This window comes from Sceloporus undulatus, chromosome 1 (genome assembly GCF_019175285.1).
Source record: "Sceloporus undulatus isolate JIND9_A2432 ecotype Alabama chromosome 1, SceUnd_v1.1, whole genome shotgun sequence".
NCBI classification, from domain to species: Eukaryota; Metazoa; Chordata; class Lepidosauria; order Squamata; family Phrynosomatidae; genus Sceloporus; species Sceloporus undulatus.
In genome coordinates this window covers 128,023,142-128,040,529 of record NC_056522.1, presented here as the reverse complement: position 1 = coordinate 128,040,529, position 17,388 = coordinate 128,023,142, and positions in this window count along the sequence as shown.

The following is a 17,388-nucleotide window of genomic DNA, read 5'->3' as shown; positions in this document are numbered from 1 at the left end:
CCATGCCCACAACATCTTGCATTCCCCTCTTTGTTGTTGTGAGTTTGTGTGAGAATTATTTTCCACACTCCTTTTTCTTTACAAGCAAAATCTTGAAATCCTCTTCTTCCTCTTCAGGCTCTAGAGCCCTCCTTCCAGTCTCTCTCTCTCTCTCTCTCTCTCTCTCTCTCTCTCTCTCTCTCTCTCTCTCACACACACACACACCATTTCCCAGAGGTCTGGATTAATTTTGCCCTGACTCCTACAGCTTCCTAGATTTGAAATTCACCCCATTGGCTCCACAGTTGCAATTTGGTTCATAAGTAGAAACCTCACAGCCTCAACTTTCAGAATGAATCTGCATTAATTTCCCTTCCCTTAGCAATGCCAAATTCATGGATTTATATTTTATGCATTTTGTTACTTATTTGCTTAGTATGTATCAGATTGTCATTTATGAGCCAACTGATTCCCTGTTGTAAGGACTATACCTATATTGGTTATTCCCTAATGCAATTATTGTATATATTTTGTTTCTTCTATTTTCAATTTTAAAAATGCTCAGAGAAATAGCTGTGTGCGCATGTGAATTATCAGGATCAATCAGCTTAGAGGCCCTGCTGCCGATCTTCAAAGATCCCTTATGCACATGCATATTCAAGATATGTGTCAGTTTATGCTCATGTGTATACACATTAACGATGTGGCTTAATGTTCAACAAGCAAGCAAATCAGGGAGTAATATACCAACACACTTATGTTTGTATCTTGGCAACCTATAAAATACTGCATCCACTTCTTTCTAAGTAGTGATACTTGGGCCCCACTTTGGGATAAAGACAGAATATCAATCAATAAATCAAACAAATAAACAGAAGTCAAGCAAGGCAAGGTGGCAAGAGTAGGAAGTAGCATTATTGTGTAATTAATAGGATAACAAACAGATGGACTATGGATAACTAACATGTTTAAGACTGTCATCTTGTGCATATTGAGTTGGGAAAGTCCCAAAATAATTGAATGGAGTGCATGTCTGATCAGATATGTTTACAATTATGTGGTAGATCATATATTTTCACATTTAGGTTTCCCATAGCGGTGGAAGCTTGGAGATGCAGATGGAACAACACATGGGACCAGGGCTGGCCCAATTGTGAGGCACTTGCCACAGGCAGAAGATTACAGGTGTCAAGACTTGGTAGAAAACTGTCAATTGTTATTTAACATGTTTAACACTCCTATTTTTTCTCTTGCAAAAGATGGGGGACATATGCTTGCGATATGTCTGCCTCTTGGGCCAAAATTACTTACCTAGTTTGGGTTGGATATGATGCCTGGGTAGGTGATTCCATTTGCTACTCCATCTCAGACAGAGAAATGTATTGGGATGACAATGCTGGATACACTGTAGTGGGTAAAGCAGACCTCATCTTGTCTTTATGAGACAGAATTCAGGACTGACGATATATGTAGCCCCAGCCCCTGCATCGTATATGTAACTGAGGGTTTTTTGTTTGTTTGTTTGTTTTTTAGAATTGTAGTGTCCCATTAGTTTTCAAAACAGCACCTTTATTGTTTTAAAATAAAATAAAATGTTAAGTGCTTTTTTAAAAAAATTGCCACCTGATTTTAGAGCCATCTGCCTGCCTAAATGTTGATAGTCTAGCTTCCCCTCTCCCCCTTTTTTGGCCATTACAGCAGAAATGGCCTTCAGCCATCTTGGAAATTACCCAAACCTGAAGATGACTCTTTGCAGAGCCAAAATAATCTGCACTGTATGTTAGTTTAGCCAGTGCGGTGTTCCAATTTGCAGTTTGTCTTCACAACTGTCAGAAGAGGTGGTGTGAGATTGTGACTTTGCGGTCACATTGTCTTCCTGTATATGTCTGGGGGCCTGAGGAAGCTCTGCAGACCATTAAACCTCTCAGTCAAAGTTCAGCAATCATGCCCCATAGTGCTTTGTCAATATCCATTTCATACTCACAACATTGCTGTCTGGAAGCCACTGCTGTTATCCTTGGCATTCCTGAATAAAGGGTTATTTTACTCTAGGGCTAAACTACTGGTAGACTGGGGACTCATGGCTCCCCTTATAATTCACTTTAACTCTTCCTTACAACCTCAGCCTCGGTTACAGGGCTCTTCAATCATCTCCTCAGTGTGAACAGTAACGGAAGATTTATGAGAGCTCTTCTTCTTCCAATTTACTTTAGACAGTCAATTGGAGACACAGACAAAGGGCTCATTGTCCCCCTTTCCATTTAGGGAGGCCATGTGTCCTCCTTACAAAGGAGAGTCCTCTCTTTGAAGGTCTGTCCCATCCAAATTTGATTTGAAGATAAATAATGACTTGAAGGCACAGCAGGAGTCTGGATGTTAATGCCCATTGACAAGGAACAGACTGAGCAGGTGCACAGTCACCAAGGCATGGTCTCCTACCTTATGGTGAGAAGGATTTAATTTCTGCTTAAATTATAGCCATTTTAAACCTGATTTTGCATGTGTGGATAGAAATTAATTGATGGAAATCGATGTCCTCTTTTGTGGCAATGCATTTATCCTTCTTCCTATGCACTCTGTTTACATTTCCCAAAAGAAAAGCATCAGATTCTAGCTGACACACACACACACACACACACACACACACACACACACACAGGTATATATGTATATATATGGAAGGAATTTGGCCAAGGTTTCCATTATTGTTGATGCAGGATAGGAGGGGATTAAGTTACCCTTTGTCCATATCTCACCTTGATGGTTTGAAGTAAATCAGGAAAGAGAGTCCAGGTTTCTTGTGAGATATTAAGTTCAAATCATGACCCCTACTGACTGGAGATTATAGGGAACAATGCTGAAGTTCACTGAGCAGATACGGACTCATGAAATCCAACCACAAGGGGCCTCATGTAGACTTCTGCCACACACAAAACTCCTGCCTTCCTCCTAATATACCCCATGGAAGGAAATTGGTCATGAAGGTTGGTCCTAACACTTTCGTTTTCCTTGCATTCCTGAGAGCTAGGATTCTTCACCCTTAGTTATCTGAAATTACAGTTATAGATAACAGCACCGGGGGAAAAGCTATTAAAATTGATTGTTCTGTGTGAGAAAGCTATTTCACTCCTTCAGGAAACAGAAGCAGTCAAAGAAACATATAAATGTGCTGTAATTTCTACTAGTGGATAAAACAGTGCAGAAAATCTATTTCAGGTGGCTGTGGTTGAATATATTAAGCTAAAAATATTAGCTCACTGTCTTGGAATTTGCCTGTTGGTTCTTAACCACCACCAGCTTCTGATAGTAAAAGATAATTAGAGAAAACTGGCTTACATACACAAATACTTAAAGGAGACAACCCTGATCCACCCAGTGCAGATTCATATAACATTAAATCCAAGACGAGAGAAAGAGAGAGAACAAGTTGGACATACAAGTATAAAACAGGTCCTATGAGTATTTTAGTACGTGTAGGTTACACTCAAATCCATGCACTTACAAATACAGATTGGCCCCTTGTTCCTACTGTGGTAAAAGATGCATACAACATTGCTACAGAGAAGAGTTCAGATGTGTAAAACAGGGCTTCTTTCCAAGGGGTACATAGGGGGGGGGGGAGACCTAAGGGTGGTTACTATTATGATAGATGGTTGTCCTTAGGGCCCCCAAGGGATTTCCATACTTAGGATCAATTAATTTACATTGTAAGAAGTTGCATGTGTTCTTAGTGGAAGTGGAACACTGGTGAATCATTACTATAATAATGACATACTGTATTGAGCAAGCCACAAAAGTAAGATAACATGCATTTCTGATTCAAGCTGACTGAAATGTTACATTGAAAACATTGAGGACCATGGCAGTAAATAACTGCAGGAATACACAGGTTATAAAAGGGCTCACAGAAAATTCCTAATGATAGATCTAGGCAAATGTTGTGTAAGTTAAAGCAGTACAGTGAGCTTATGAACCAAGGCGGGGAGAGCAATCACACCCACCATTTCAAAATGAAGTAGCACTGAGATTTTCTTTTATCTGCAATTGCCTTGCTTCTTTCATGGACTTCTCTTGGTGTGTAGTGAGGTGTCCCAGTGGACACTGCCTTCAGTTTATAGTACTCCTGTGTTTTCTCACTGCATCTTCCATCCTATGGTGGAAGAGCTACAAGCTACCATAAACACACACAAAAACAAAGCTACTAAAGAGGAAAAGAAGGAATAGTTGCACAATTTTTTTTGACAGATATGAGTTGTCCATCTGAAAGTGCTCTGAGTGCAAACGTCCTGTCGTTTTGACAGGGGCTGTATGGAATAGTCCATAGTTTTGCCTTTTCCATTCATTCTGTCTATTTGTCTAGCCCCTCCTCACCCAGGTCTCCTTTCCTTCAGTGTCAGATGATGGGATCCTTTCCAGTGGGGCAATGCATCCATACTAGACTTTCCCCCTCACTTTCTATGAACTATGCTGCACCAGAGAGCTACACGCCACCATCTATCGCTCCTTCCCTTCCCATTAGTATTTTTTTTAACTCTCTTTCTAAAACTTCATTTGGTGCAGCAGATCCAAAGAGTTGTCAGAATTCAGATTTTAGGTGCAAGTCACCTCATGTAGTCCTGTCCTCCCCTCACATACAGTTTGGACCTAAAAATATTAAACTATGGCTACTCCTCCTGCTCAGTCCTACTGAACTCTAAGACAGTCCTTCCATCTTCAAGGTGACAAGAGGAAGGTCTTTATGCCACATCCTCTCACTTTAGCTGGAAGGCACTATGCTAAGTGTATGTAATAAGGACAGTGTTCTCTTCTCTGAAGGGCACTGATCTCAGACAGGTTGAATGGCAAAAGATAAATCATCAACTTTATTTTTTTGGCATTTTTTCTTTTTAAAAATAGACCTTTTAATGATCAATAACGTGGACTTATTAAAAAACAAAACAAAGGCTGTGTGAAATGCACAGAGGATGCTTGCCCTGGAAATTTATAACATAGTAACTACCAATGGGTGTGCCAGTTTAACATAGAGGCACTTAGTATTCTTTGATGGCATTTTCTTCTTTGCTGTCTATTGACACTCCCCAGCAACGTTACACTTCTTAAAATTCACCATGCAGACCCTAAGCAAATAATCTCTTGGCATCATATCACCTCTTCCTGAGTCATGTGGGACTTCTCCATGGTCCTGAAAGGAGCACATAATGTGCTGGCAGCTTAGCATTCATATTGAAATTCTGAAACTCAGAATATCCCAAATAAGGTTAAACGGTAGCAAAATCCATCATAAAATTCAATCATCTGATCTAAAGAGATGTGTTTCAGAGAGGGTAATACAAGGTTGTCAGGTGGTGAATATTTCCTGGGAAAGGGTTAAATGCCCTTGAATGCTGTCAGGATTACCAACAGCAAAGAGCATAAGAAGACCCATGCTGGAGTACGCCCGAAGCTTGTACTATCCATCATCCTGTTCTTAAAAGGGTGACCAGATTCTCCAATGGGAGATTCACAAACAAGACATGAAGACAACTGACAGGCAGAGGCAAAATTATTCTCCCTGAATTTTGTCAGTTCCCTTTTAAAGCCATCCAAAGGGGTGTAAGAGGACAAGAGAGGGGACTATGACTTGTTTCCTTACCATCTGCTGTCTGTTCCAGTTGCCTCATTATAGCTAAGGTAGGGATGTTCAAGATTATATTAATACCATCAATATTCACATTATCATATATAAGCTTATCAGTATTTACTCAGAAGTAAGGCAAACCGAGTTCAACATGGCTCCTTTCCAAATGAATAGGTGTAGAAAAGCAACCTGAATGTAAAAATTGTACTCCAAGCAGATTTAAACATTGCTATCTTCAACCATTTCCATTAGGCGCATCTTTAAATCTTTCCCAGTACAATTTATCAGACTGGGGAATAATTAACTCTAGCTAAATCATGCCCGTAAGACTGCTGTTAGCTGTTTTGTTTCTTTTCCTGCAAAGAGCTTTGAATTATCCTAGGAGTTATTCAGGGACCTGCAAAAATATTTTTTTCTATCCCTGTCATGCTATGATAGATCATCTGAATGTTTTAATTGTCTCTGCCTCGCTCTGTAAATTAACTCACAGTGTATTCCATCTGTATTGGAATTTCTGTCCTCTAAATGGAAATTCCTATGAACAGTACAGCTCTCCTGTGTAAAAGATCCCAGCCCTTTAGGTGCATGGCTGCTGATATTTTAAAGTTCCAGGGTTATGGCATTGATGTATAAATAAAACCAGTGCACTCCATATAGTTGATCAGTCATGACACTGGAGCAGGACATAGTGTGCTGCCTTTGGGAAAATGGAAGGCAAGCAGTTACACCTGTCACAACTTTTCATAAGGAATGAACTCTTATGTAATCCTTCAGCTTGGGCAATTTAACACAGTTTTAGCTGCTTGTCATAACTTTCCCCCTAACTATGAATGAAATGCTGCATCATTCTCGTATGGTATAATTTAACATGCTGTGTTGTGGCAGGTCTGTATTAATCTTTGATTAGGTGTTTGTTGGTGCTTTATTTAGGTAGCATCAAACACTATATTAGATATATTGCACCAAAGTACAGATAGTAATATTTCTCTAAGTAGAAGTACATAACAAGCTTTGATTTGGCCAGTTCTGAGAATGATGGATATTTGGGATCATTTCATGCGGAAGCAAAATGAATGTTAAGAAGGCCTCCATCTCTGTTCTTATGCTGGATAATGCTCTGAGAATGTATGTCACATTGTACAAAGCTTTTTCAATCTCCAAGGATCTTAATTTTAAGTGTACCTCAGGGGAAAAAAAGCAAGTTGGTATATTACATGGTATGTAGATCACAAAAAGCTACTTTGGTGTAGCTCAAGCTAGCTATTAATTTACCAATGTTGTTTAGCACTGACTGGCAGCAGCTCTCCAGGGTCTCATCAGACATTCATCATTCCCATTACTTGCTTATGGAGCATTTAAACAGAGATGCCAGGGCTTGAATGTGGGACTTCTTGTATATGCTCTGCCATTCAGTTTTGTTTCTCTCCCACCATCCTAATATATAACTGCTAATCACTTCTGAAGGTATTCAGTGTAGAGAGATGACTCTACAATGTAATGGTTGAATACCATTGGATGATTGCATGAACCCCCTGAAATATGCATATGAGGGCTGGTCTGTATAAGCAACAGAATCAGGGTCAAACCAGATACGAAGGGAGACTGCATATCTCTAGATTTTTCCTCCTGTAGTGGGATTTCTTCAGACCTGTATGCCTTAGCAATCAAACTTACAAATTAAGCCCATGTTCACTTTCCAGTAACCAGTCACAAAACAAAGCATCCCATATACAAAATACATCGGAGAGGACAATCACATGTTATTACAAACAGACATCTTTCACCACCTAAAGGAGCACCTCTTCTAAAAACACATCCAGAAGCTGTGCCAAAGGTGTGCTCCAGTGCTTAGGACTGGAGCATGGATTTGGTGCAGCTTCCAGCCTCAGGACGCATGCATCATTTAAACAACTTACCTCCAAAGTGACCTGAAGCAGCTTTATTTTGGCCTGTCTGTTTGGGCTCTTTGACACCCCTTGAGTACTCTACACTCCCCAGACTGTCCTTCCTCTTGTAAAAAAGAAAGTAAAAAGGGGTGATACTTCTCTTGGAAGCCTCTTGGAGTTGCAATACACCATTTGAATAAGTTGTAGGGTGGCGCTGAACTGTATACCATTAAAAATCTCATTTTTTCTTCCACATCTGAAGTGAATCAGAAGCTACTTCAGAATTTTATTTCCCCCCACCCCCAATATTTTGGCAGTCTGTGCAGCCCCTGGAATGTCTCAAGGGTAGAGAAGTGGCCCTCAGACCTACCACAGTTGCCCACTCCGGCATTAGAGGAAGAAAAACAAAGGGAAGAGGCAGAGGCACAAGTTGCATGTGTCCAGTGTCTGTACAGACAAGGATCACCAATACCATCCAAATGTTTGGGTGCAGCTCCTAAGAACCATCAACTAGGACCCAATTTTCTCATTTTCAGGGCCACAGAAGAAACAGCATCAGCAAAGAAAAACATTTCAATGCAAAACTCCATCAGACCTTTCCTTTTTGTTTCTGTCACCATTTTCTTGGGTTTTTCAATATCAACCATCTTCAGGCACTATTTATGAAGCAATTTATAGTTAAGTAATTTAAATTTCACAGCTTTGGAGGCCATTAAGTGAGAATTTCACTCACTGCAGCAGGCCCAGTGGGACTGTGAAGTGCTCTCACAGTTTCAAGGGAAGATTTGGATTTTGATCTCAAGAATTGTCTCCAGAATGCTGGGAGAATCCCTTTCAGCCTTTTTCCATTAGTCCTAGGAATATATAATAAAACTCCCTTTGCAGTCTTCTACAGTTTCTTTTCCTCAGCAAAGGACTGAATTGCCCTTCATTCAAATTCCCTTCTGAGCCTTTGAGCGATCAAGATGGGCTTTTAAGGTGCTGATTCATTCACTGTGCTGATTCAAGGGCCTTTTTTCAAATGTTTTCCATTTCTCCCTTCAAGCTTAACTCCCTGTGGGACAGCATTCTGTCCTAATGGCATACAGAAGAGAATTCAAAGGCAGCTCTTCTTTTGTAGTATCCACTCTTCAATCGCCTTCAGATCATGCAGTGAATTGACTTTTTAGTTTATCACCTTCCTTCTGTAAAGGTAAGAAAAACAGTAGACAAGCCATGCCAGGCTGTGACTTACTTCTCTCCATGCCTATCCAACTCAGGGCCAGCCCTGCTATTAGGCAAACTGAAGCAACTGATTCAGACAGTAGATGCTGTTGGGACAATTGTCTGAACTTAGGGGTGGCCACATTGGCCCTCAGGAGACCTCAGAGGTCCAGATAAACAAATGCACAAACCATTTCCCCCCTCTAATGCTCAAGCTTCCCACTTCTATTTTTTGATCCCTGAGGGACTTGGTGGGCACAAAAACAATCCTGAGGCAACATGCAGCCATAGGTCACACTTTCCTCCTCTTGCCCCAGATTGTCCTCTGGGCTTATCTTCCATACAGATGTCAACCATCTGTAAAAAGTTTTGAATCACAGGTTAGAACATTAGTTTTTAAAACTAATCTGTTTTATTAGTTGTATGGGAGACCAAAATTTTTAATTTGTCATGCTTAATCGCAATAGAGAAAATCTTTAACTATATTAAATTAAGCATTATATGGGCATGCCTCAGTTCACAAGGCCTTTGGCAAAGTCTTTTTTATGCCTATTCACTCCTCTTTATGATAGGGAGGCACTGCATGTCCAGCCAACATGCCTGCCCCACTCCCCACTGTCCTGGATACACACACTGGGCATACCATTCAAATATGATTCACGTGACTGTAGAGTAAGGCTCTGATCAGGCTGCTTAAGTTTCTTATGGTATCGGTTGACTTTTCCACTTGGAAGCTGGGGAGTGCAAGAAGAGAAGAAAAGAAGGGAAGAAGGTGTTGGAGGCATCATGGCCTGAAAGCAATGATGTGGGGAGGAAAGTGGTCCTATTAGATTCTGGATTTTAGCAATCATTTTGGGTCATTCCAGATTCTGAATTTAGAATTCTTAGAGGGTGGGGTGTAGGTAATGTTTACTTCAAAATGACTGATTTTGCTCATTCTTCTAACATTCCATGTATCCTGTTTAAGAGCTTCTTAAGCTCTTTCCCCTACCACTCTCTTTCATTGTGTCTCCATATGTTGGAATAAATCATAATAAAATGAACTTACTTGGCTCTCATACATGCATAAGAAAGGCAATCAGATCTTTCTCTAAATACACTTTCTGGTTTAGTGTATTTGTATGTCCTGGTTTTCCTGCAATTTCCCCCCAAAATGTATCATTTCCACAACATGAAGTAGGATGTGTTCAATGGGTAGTGACTGGCCCCAGATCACCCCTGGCGAGCTTCTTGAGGGAGCAAAGGTTTTAATGAGGCTGGTTACCCTGACATGCACATTTACCTGGGAGTGACCATTTCTTGTCTAAGAAAACCCTATGAAAACCATGGGGTCACCCTAAGTTCACAGGCAATGTGAAGGTAGGCATATGCATATGCATGCACACAAATGTCCCATTGAACTAAGTTGGTCTTACATCTAAGTCTTACAAAGGACTTGGCTGTAAATCTCTGCTATCTGCTATATTGCACTGACTCTGAAGTTGATAAATTGCTGCCTGAATATTGTGATAGATGCTTCTGTGTGTATGCATTTGCCTTCAAGTCACCTGCTGACTTATGACAACCCCATGAATTTTTTACAGGGTTTTCATAGGGAAGGAATACCCACAAGTGGTTTTGCAGGTTCCTTCCTCTGAAGCAGAGTCTACAGCATCTGGTATTCATTGACTGCCTCACATCCAAATACTAAACAGAACTGACCCTGCTTAGCTTCCAAGATCAGATAGGATCTGGTGCCGTTAGGGTATTTCAGCAGGCTGATAGATGCCTGGAGATGTCCAAATGAACTGATACTAAGTGATTAAATAGTGAGTTTTGCTTTATGTTAGGAAAGTGCATTACTATGCAGCCACCAACCTCTGTCCTCCAGGTGTTTTGTCCAACCAGCAAGAGAGGTGTCTGGAAGGCACAGGTTGAAGGCACCTGCAATAGAATAAAGCATGCTCATCCTTAAAATCCAAATACTAGATTGGGAATAGGAGAAGAAGTGTTCTGCAAATGATATCAAAAAATGCCTCAGAGCAGTATTGTTGTGCAAATATGCTGTGACTGCAAGGTGTAAACCCAAGAGGCATATAAGCCAATTAATATATTTACAATCAACCTTACTAGCAGTTTTGTTGTCATTTCCTAAATGCTCTTTTAAGTCAGCTTTCCTGAATGATGGATAGAGTTATGTTTGTGTGCTGAGTGCTTGCTTCCATTCTTCATTCCAACCCACATTTCTTGGGCCAGGAACAAAAAGGAAATTGCATCCTTTTGTTGATAATGAGACCCCACCACTCTGCATGCTGTCAGTACCGAATGGCTGGCATTATAATTTCCCTTCAACAATTTATGCATTCATGCAACACACATCAGAAGTGTTCTTTCCCCTAATTAATGGCTTGAGTTTATTATTAACCTTACTACTTGGTCGCCAGTGTTATTCTCCTGTGGATGTACAATTGTGTTTCCATCTCATTCGCATGAGTGCACCCTGTATTCACCCCTTCTCCTTTAACTGGCATTTTCTGACTAGCAGTATGATCCACAGCTGTTGCTGGCAAAGGGAGATGAGGCACAAATGCTCCTCTCCTAGCAGGGAAGAACCATTTCACCTCATGCTATAGCCATGAACCAGCTTCTCTTTTGTTTGAAGTAGCAGGAGAGTTCATGGGAGATTATTTCCAGGCCACAAACTTGACTGCCAGTTGTTTTTGTTTCAACTGGATCGATCCTTTGAAGCATGAGACATGGTGAATGTGTGGCCCTTCAGATGTTGTTGGACTGCAGCTCCCATTCTCTCCAGTCAGCATGGTCAATGGTCAGAGATTATTTAGTTATTATATATTTATTTACTTATTGGAAGATCCTGCCCTCTGTGTAGAACTGTCAAAATGTAATAGAGCAAAAGAAATCTGACAAATGTAAAGCAGTATAAATAATAATAATAATAAATATTTTAATAGGCTAAAATGTATTAAGCAATCTAACATGTTACAAAGACAGTTTGAAACCAGTTGAAAGAGTTTTAAACAATTTAAAACCATGTGCATGCAAGGGTTTGTGTAAAACGAATTGGGCTGCCTTGGATCCTATACAAGGAGGAAGGTGGCATATAGTACAGTCAGACAATCAATTTATCAATCATCCTCCCCAAAGTTTTTGTGAACAATCATGTTTTCACTTGGTGTTGGAATGGCAGCATCATCAGTGCTAATTCAACATTCACTGGGAAAGTGGGATTTGTCATCCAGTATATGGAGAACTATAAGTTCCTCATCTTTGATGTGCCAGCTTGGGCCTTTTGGTGCATGCGTGGCAATGCTCTAACAGACATCTCTAGCCAGTATTCTCAGTTGCTCAGTTCTTCTGCTCATAGTCAAAGCCACCAACAAAAGAGGTGGTAACATAGCAATGTAGTAGACAGATTTTGATAGGGAAGGCGTGCCTTCAAGTTCTCACTCTGAGAGAAGGCATAATGCCTTGGCAAATCATTGCTAACAGAGATGGCAGTGTTCTTAGGAGAACAATACAGGGTAGAACTAGGTATCCTTGGAAGAAGGATTGGAGACAGATGTGACAGCTCAAGGCACTGATATTCAATAGACATTGGTTCATATCCACACTAATTCCTGCTGTGCTAGGATTATAGGTGTGCCGTTATGTTTTATGTGGCTACACTGACAACCATTTGTAGACAGCCAAGTACTTGCCTGCAATTGGGAGGAGCTGGGGCAGAATTTTGGGTAGCAGTTTTCTACTTCTCCCACAAATCCAGAACCATACTTGTGGGGTTCATGTTACAGCAGTTCAAGGTGAATTTGTGTTACTTGTACCACTGTTGTGAACTGGATTAAATGATACCATCACTGCCATAATTATGCAGCAGGGATCTCTGTTGCAACTTAATGATATTTTGACACAGTCCCTTCCAGGAAAATCTCTCTTCTTTTCCAATGTTATTTATTTGCTTTCTCCCTCCTCCAATTTACAATCTCTACAATCTGAAGTATGATCCATCTGGTTGGGAACATCTGCCCCTGTGAGTAATCCCAGTGAGCCTCTTGGATGAGCAGAGATTTTAATGAGGCTGCAATGCTTCTATGCACACTTTGTTATTGTGTGCCTTCAAATCGACATATGTCACAGGATTTCTTGGAAAGATTTGTTCAGAGGGGGTTTGCCGCTGCCTTCCTCTGAGGCTGAGAGAGTGCAATTGCCCAAGGTCACCCAGTGGGTTTCCATGGCTGAGCAGGGATTCAAATCCTGGTCTCCAGAGTTGTAGTCTAATGTTCAAGACATTACCCTGTCCATCATAAGCACACTCATCTGGGAGTAAATCATATTGAACTGATTGGTCTTACTTCTGAGACCATACCACACAAGAATTAGAGATATTTAAAAGCAGTGAGGGCTTAAATACGCTAATGGCACCAGATCCCATTTGATCGTGGGAGCTATGGAAGGGTCAGCCCTAGTTAACACTTGGATGGGAGACCACCAATGAATATCAGGTGCTGTAGGCTATATTTCAGGGGAAGGAACTGGCCAAACCATGTCTGAGTATTTCTGACCTAAGAAAACCCTATGAAATTCATGGGGTCACCATAAGTTGACAGGTGATGTAAAGGCACATACTCATATTTAACAGCGACAATTATATGCATTCCATTACTGCTCACTTATTCTATTGGTTCATTTATTGGTTTCTACTGTACATTTTAAATTAAACTTTAATTGTACAATTTATTTTTTAATAACACATCAGCCACTGGTCCCCTTGTCTCTCTCCCATCTCTTCAGTTATCTGTCAACATTTAAAGATCACAGCCATATTATAAGGTGCAGTGTACTGGCAGATATGATGTGACATTTATCCTCCTCTTCAATCCCATAAGGTTCTCAGAGTGGCTCACAAGAAGAAAAATAATTCAAACAAACAGATAAAATCGAGGCATTAAAAGTAACAGGTACAAGTAGATGTCAAAATAAGATAACAGAGACAGGCAGCCATAAAACATCCAAGCAAGTGTATGAAAAGTTTGGGCAAAGGAGAAAAAAGTTATTTGATCCCAAACAACAACAACAACACCACCAGACACCAGACAGGTGTCTGTAGGGAGAACATTCAAAAGATTGGGTATCACCACTGGAAAGACCCTATTTCTCCCTTCACAATCTACTGTTGGTGAGGGAAGGGGTCTTTAAGGAATGAAAGAGACACCTCAACATTTGGCTAGGTTTGTTTAGGAGCAAACAGTTCTTGAAGTATAAAGTATTAGTCTTAGACCATATAGAGGTCAAGAACAGCAGAACTTTGAAGTGTACTCTCAAACTGCTTCATTGCTACAGCATCATCTTTGGTCAGTTTTGGGTTTTTTGATTTGTTTTGTTTTTATTTTTTAATATGTGGTGCCAGTCAGCAATCCAATTGCAGTACAGTCAGCCTCCTATCCATGGATTCTGCACCCAAGGATTCAGCCATCCATGGCTTGCAATTTTTTTTTAAAAAAAAAAAATCCCCAAAAGCAAATCTTGATTTTGACTTTTTATGCAAGGGACACCATTTACTATCCCATTGTATATAATGAAACTTGAGCATCCATGGATTTTGATATCGGAGGGGGAGCAAACTCCAGCAGATACCAAGGACCCACTGTATTTTCAACTATCAGTTTCCGAACAATTTTCAAATACAGCCCCATGTAAAGTAATCCAAGTGTCTGGCTGATGGAAGTGTTGCTCTCACCAGGTTGGGGGCAGAGAAGAGGAGGTCCTGGTGACAGAAGTGAGCCATTTTTAAGGGTAGCATTTTTTTGTTCAGGGATATGGCTCAATGGTCTTGGCTCCAAGGGATCCATATTGGTAGTTCTGGATGACTAGGTATAGGCGTGGTGTTAGGGTCTATAAGCCTCGATAGCTGCTGCCACCAGATTCCCCCAGCACTTCTCAGGACTTTCGGATGGCCTTCTTCTGACTTCAGTGTGGCCTGTGCCTACTTGCATCTGGCAACATGGTAGCAATTTTTAAATGAAATAACTGATCAACTGGGCTTAAACATGCATCTATCTTTACTGTTTTTCAAGTCTTGCAGTTTTTTTAAAAAAATTATAGTACTATAGTAAAGGAAGCATGGGATGTGGTGGCTGAAGTGGAAGACACTGACACTATTGATTACAAGCTTGGTAGGTTGGCAGTTGGAGGCCTGGGTGCTGCATGATGGGGTGAGCCCTCGTCACTAGTCCCAGCTTCTGCCAACCTAGCAGTTTGAAAGCATACAAATGCACTCTGTTGGGAAGGTAAACAGCGTTCTGTGCAACCATGCTGGCCACATGGTCACAGAGTAGTTTCTAACAACGCTGGCTCTTCAGTTTAGTAATGGAGATGAGCACCACCCTGTATAGTCAGACACAACTTGACAATCTTAGCAATAGGGAATACCTTTACCTAAAGGAAGTACAGGAAAATTCCCAGCGCATGGGAATTTCTCAGCCACATGGCTAATGGCATGTCCCAGTCACATGGCTAATCCTAAATATAAAGGCTGTCACAGCTGAAAGAGAATCCAACCATATTTAAATTGGCATGAAACAATGACATCTTCCTGGAAATAAGTAACATCCACATCTGTCAGCAGTCAGTGAAGGGGAAGTCATGACTGGCATCTCTACTTTGACATAAAGAACCTCCCCATGGAAATGACCTTCTGCCATCACTAAATATATGAAAGGGAGGGGGAAGGAGAAGCAAAATTTCTTCAGGAAAGCACAGGAAACCTCTGCAATTTGCCTCCATGAGCTCTTACTAGCAGCCAAAGATAGACAGGCCAAGTGAACATGAGAGGGTGGTGTTACCTGAGGCAGCAGGGTACTTCATGAATTATGTGTTTTCTCACAAAGCATTTTTGTGTTCTAAAATGAAATCATGTGTAAAGTGGCATCTGTAAAGAAACAGTTCTTCGTTACAGAGAAGTCATGAAAGGACAGGAGATGTATGCTGTGGTAGGAGACCCATGGCCTTTCAAATGCTTCTGGATTACAAATCCCAGCAGCCCTAGCCAACATAGTCAATGATGAGGAATGCTGAGAGGTGCAGTGTATCATTGGTGTGCGTGTGATTTTCCCACCCATGATGGAAAGAGGGTTTCTAGTGCCTATCTGTTCACCCCTACTCAATGTGCCTTTCACTAGCCACTCTCTCTGCAGATAAGTGAAACACCTGCTGCCTGATACAAACTGTGTGACATAAAGTTTTTGATGCAGTAAGGGCTTCCAGAAATCCACTGTGGAAAACAATAAAAGACCTAGCCCTAAGAGGACAGACAATGTGTTGTTGTGTACCTTCTTGTTGTTTCTGACTTACGATGAGAGGATGGCAAGGGCAAGGCCCTTCTAAAGAAGATATCCCCCTTTTCCAGGGCCCATCCTCTATTTCAGCCTTCTGTCCAGCAGGAATTCCAAAATGTCCTCTATTTTGGGCATGAATAAGAACATGAATTTATATTTAGATGAGTGCTTTTAGCTTTTATTTGGTAATGTCCTCCATTTTTCTTGAATGTCTCCCATTTTGTGGTGCCTTGTCCTCTGTGGTTGTGACATTGGGTCACCCTGTGTTTATCCTGTTGCCATTGGTACCTGCTGCTGACACCAGAGAAGTCTATTAGGATCCACCAAGCAAGGAGGGAATACAGCAGAGGCCACTCTGGCCAATGTTTCCACAAAACTAGAATGAGTATTAATTTCAGTAATGCTGTTAGCGGTCTAAAATGGGGGGGGGGGGAGAGAGGAATAAAACAAAATGACATTCTAAAAGGGTGAGAGCCAGCATGGTCTCTTCCAACTCTATGATTCTGTGATCCTGGTGTAGTGGTATGAAACCCAATGGGAGACATTGGGCAAGTCACATGCTCTCAGCCTTGGGGGAAGACAAGAGTAACCCTCCTGTAACAAATCTTGTCAAGAAAACCCCACAAAAGGTTTGCCTTAGGGTCACTATAAGTTGGAAAGAACTTGAAGGCATATAAAAATGACAACAACAACAACAACAACAACAACAAACAATTCATACAGACCCGTTCCTGCATGGCAGATGGTTGGACTGGATAACCCTTGTGATATTTCCCAGCTCTATAATTCTATGTTTGAATGACCAGTTAAATAGTGAGTTAATATTGAGGTAAATGGAGAGCTAGCATGATGGACATTGGACTATGACTCTGGAGACCAGGGTTGGAATCCTGGATCATCCATGTAAAAAATCCACTGGGTGACCTTGAGCAAGTCTAATAAACTGTCTAATTAACAATTTACAAGCTGCTCTGAGAACATTTCTGAAGAACAAGGTATAAATATAATAAATAAATATTTTTTAAAAAAACCACACAATTCTTTCAGCCTCAGAGGGTGGCAATGACAACCCCCTCCCTCTCAAAGAAACTTGCCAAGAAAACTCCGTGATAGGTTTGCCTTAAATTGCCCTAAATCAGAAACTACTTGAAGGCACACAACAACAAAAAACTGTTGAGATAAATCCCACTGCTAATGGCAGTCAGACAACTCCTGGAAGGCCACACAATTCCCATGCTGTTACAAAGTAGGAGTAGGCAACTGGTGCAGAATTACTGGGGGCATCATGAACTAGTACAAATAAAATAAAACATATACATAAAAATACAAATAAATCAACAATAACAGCACCCTCCTCCTCAAAGTGGCTGGA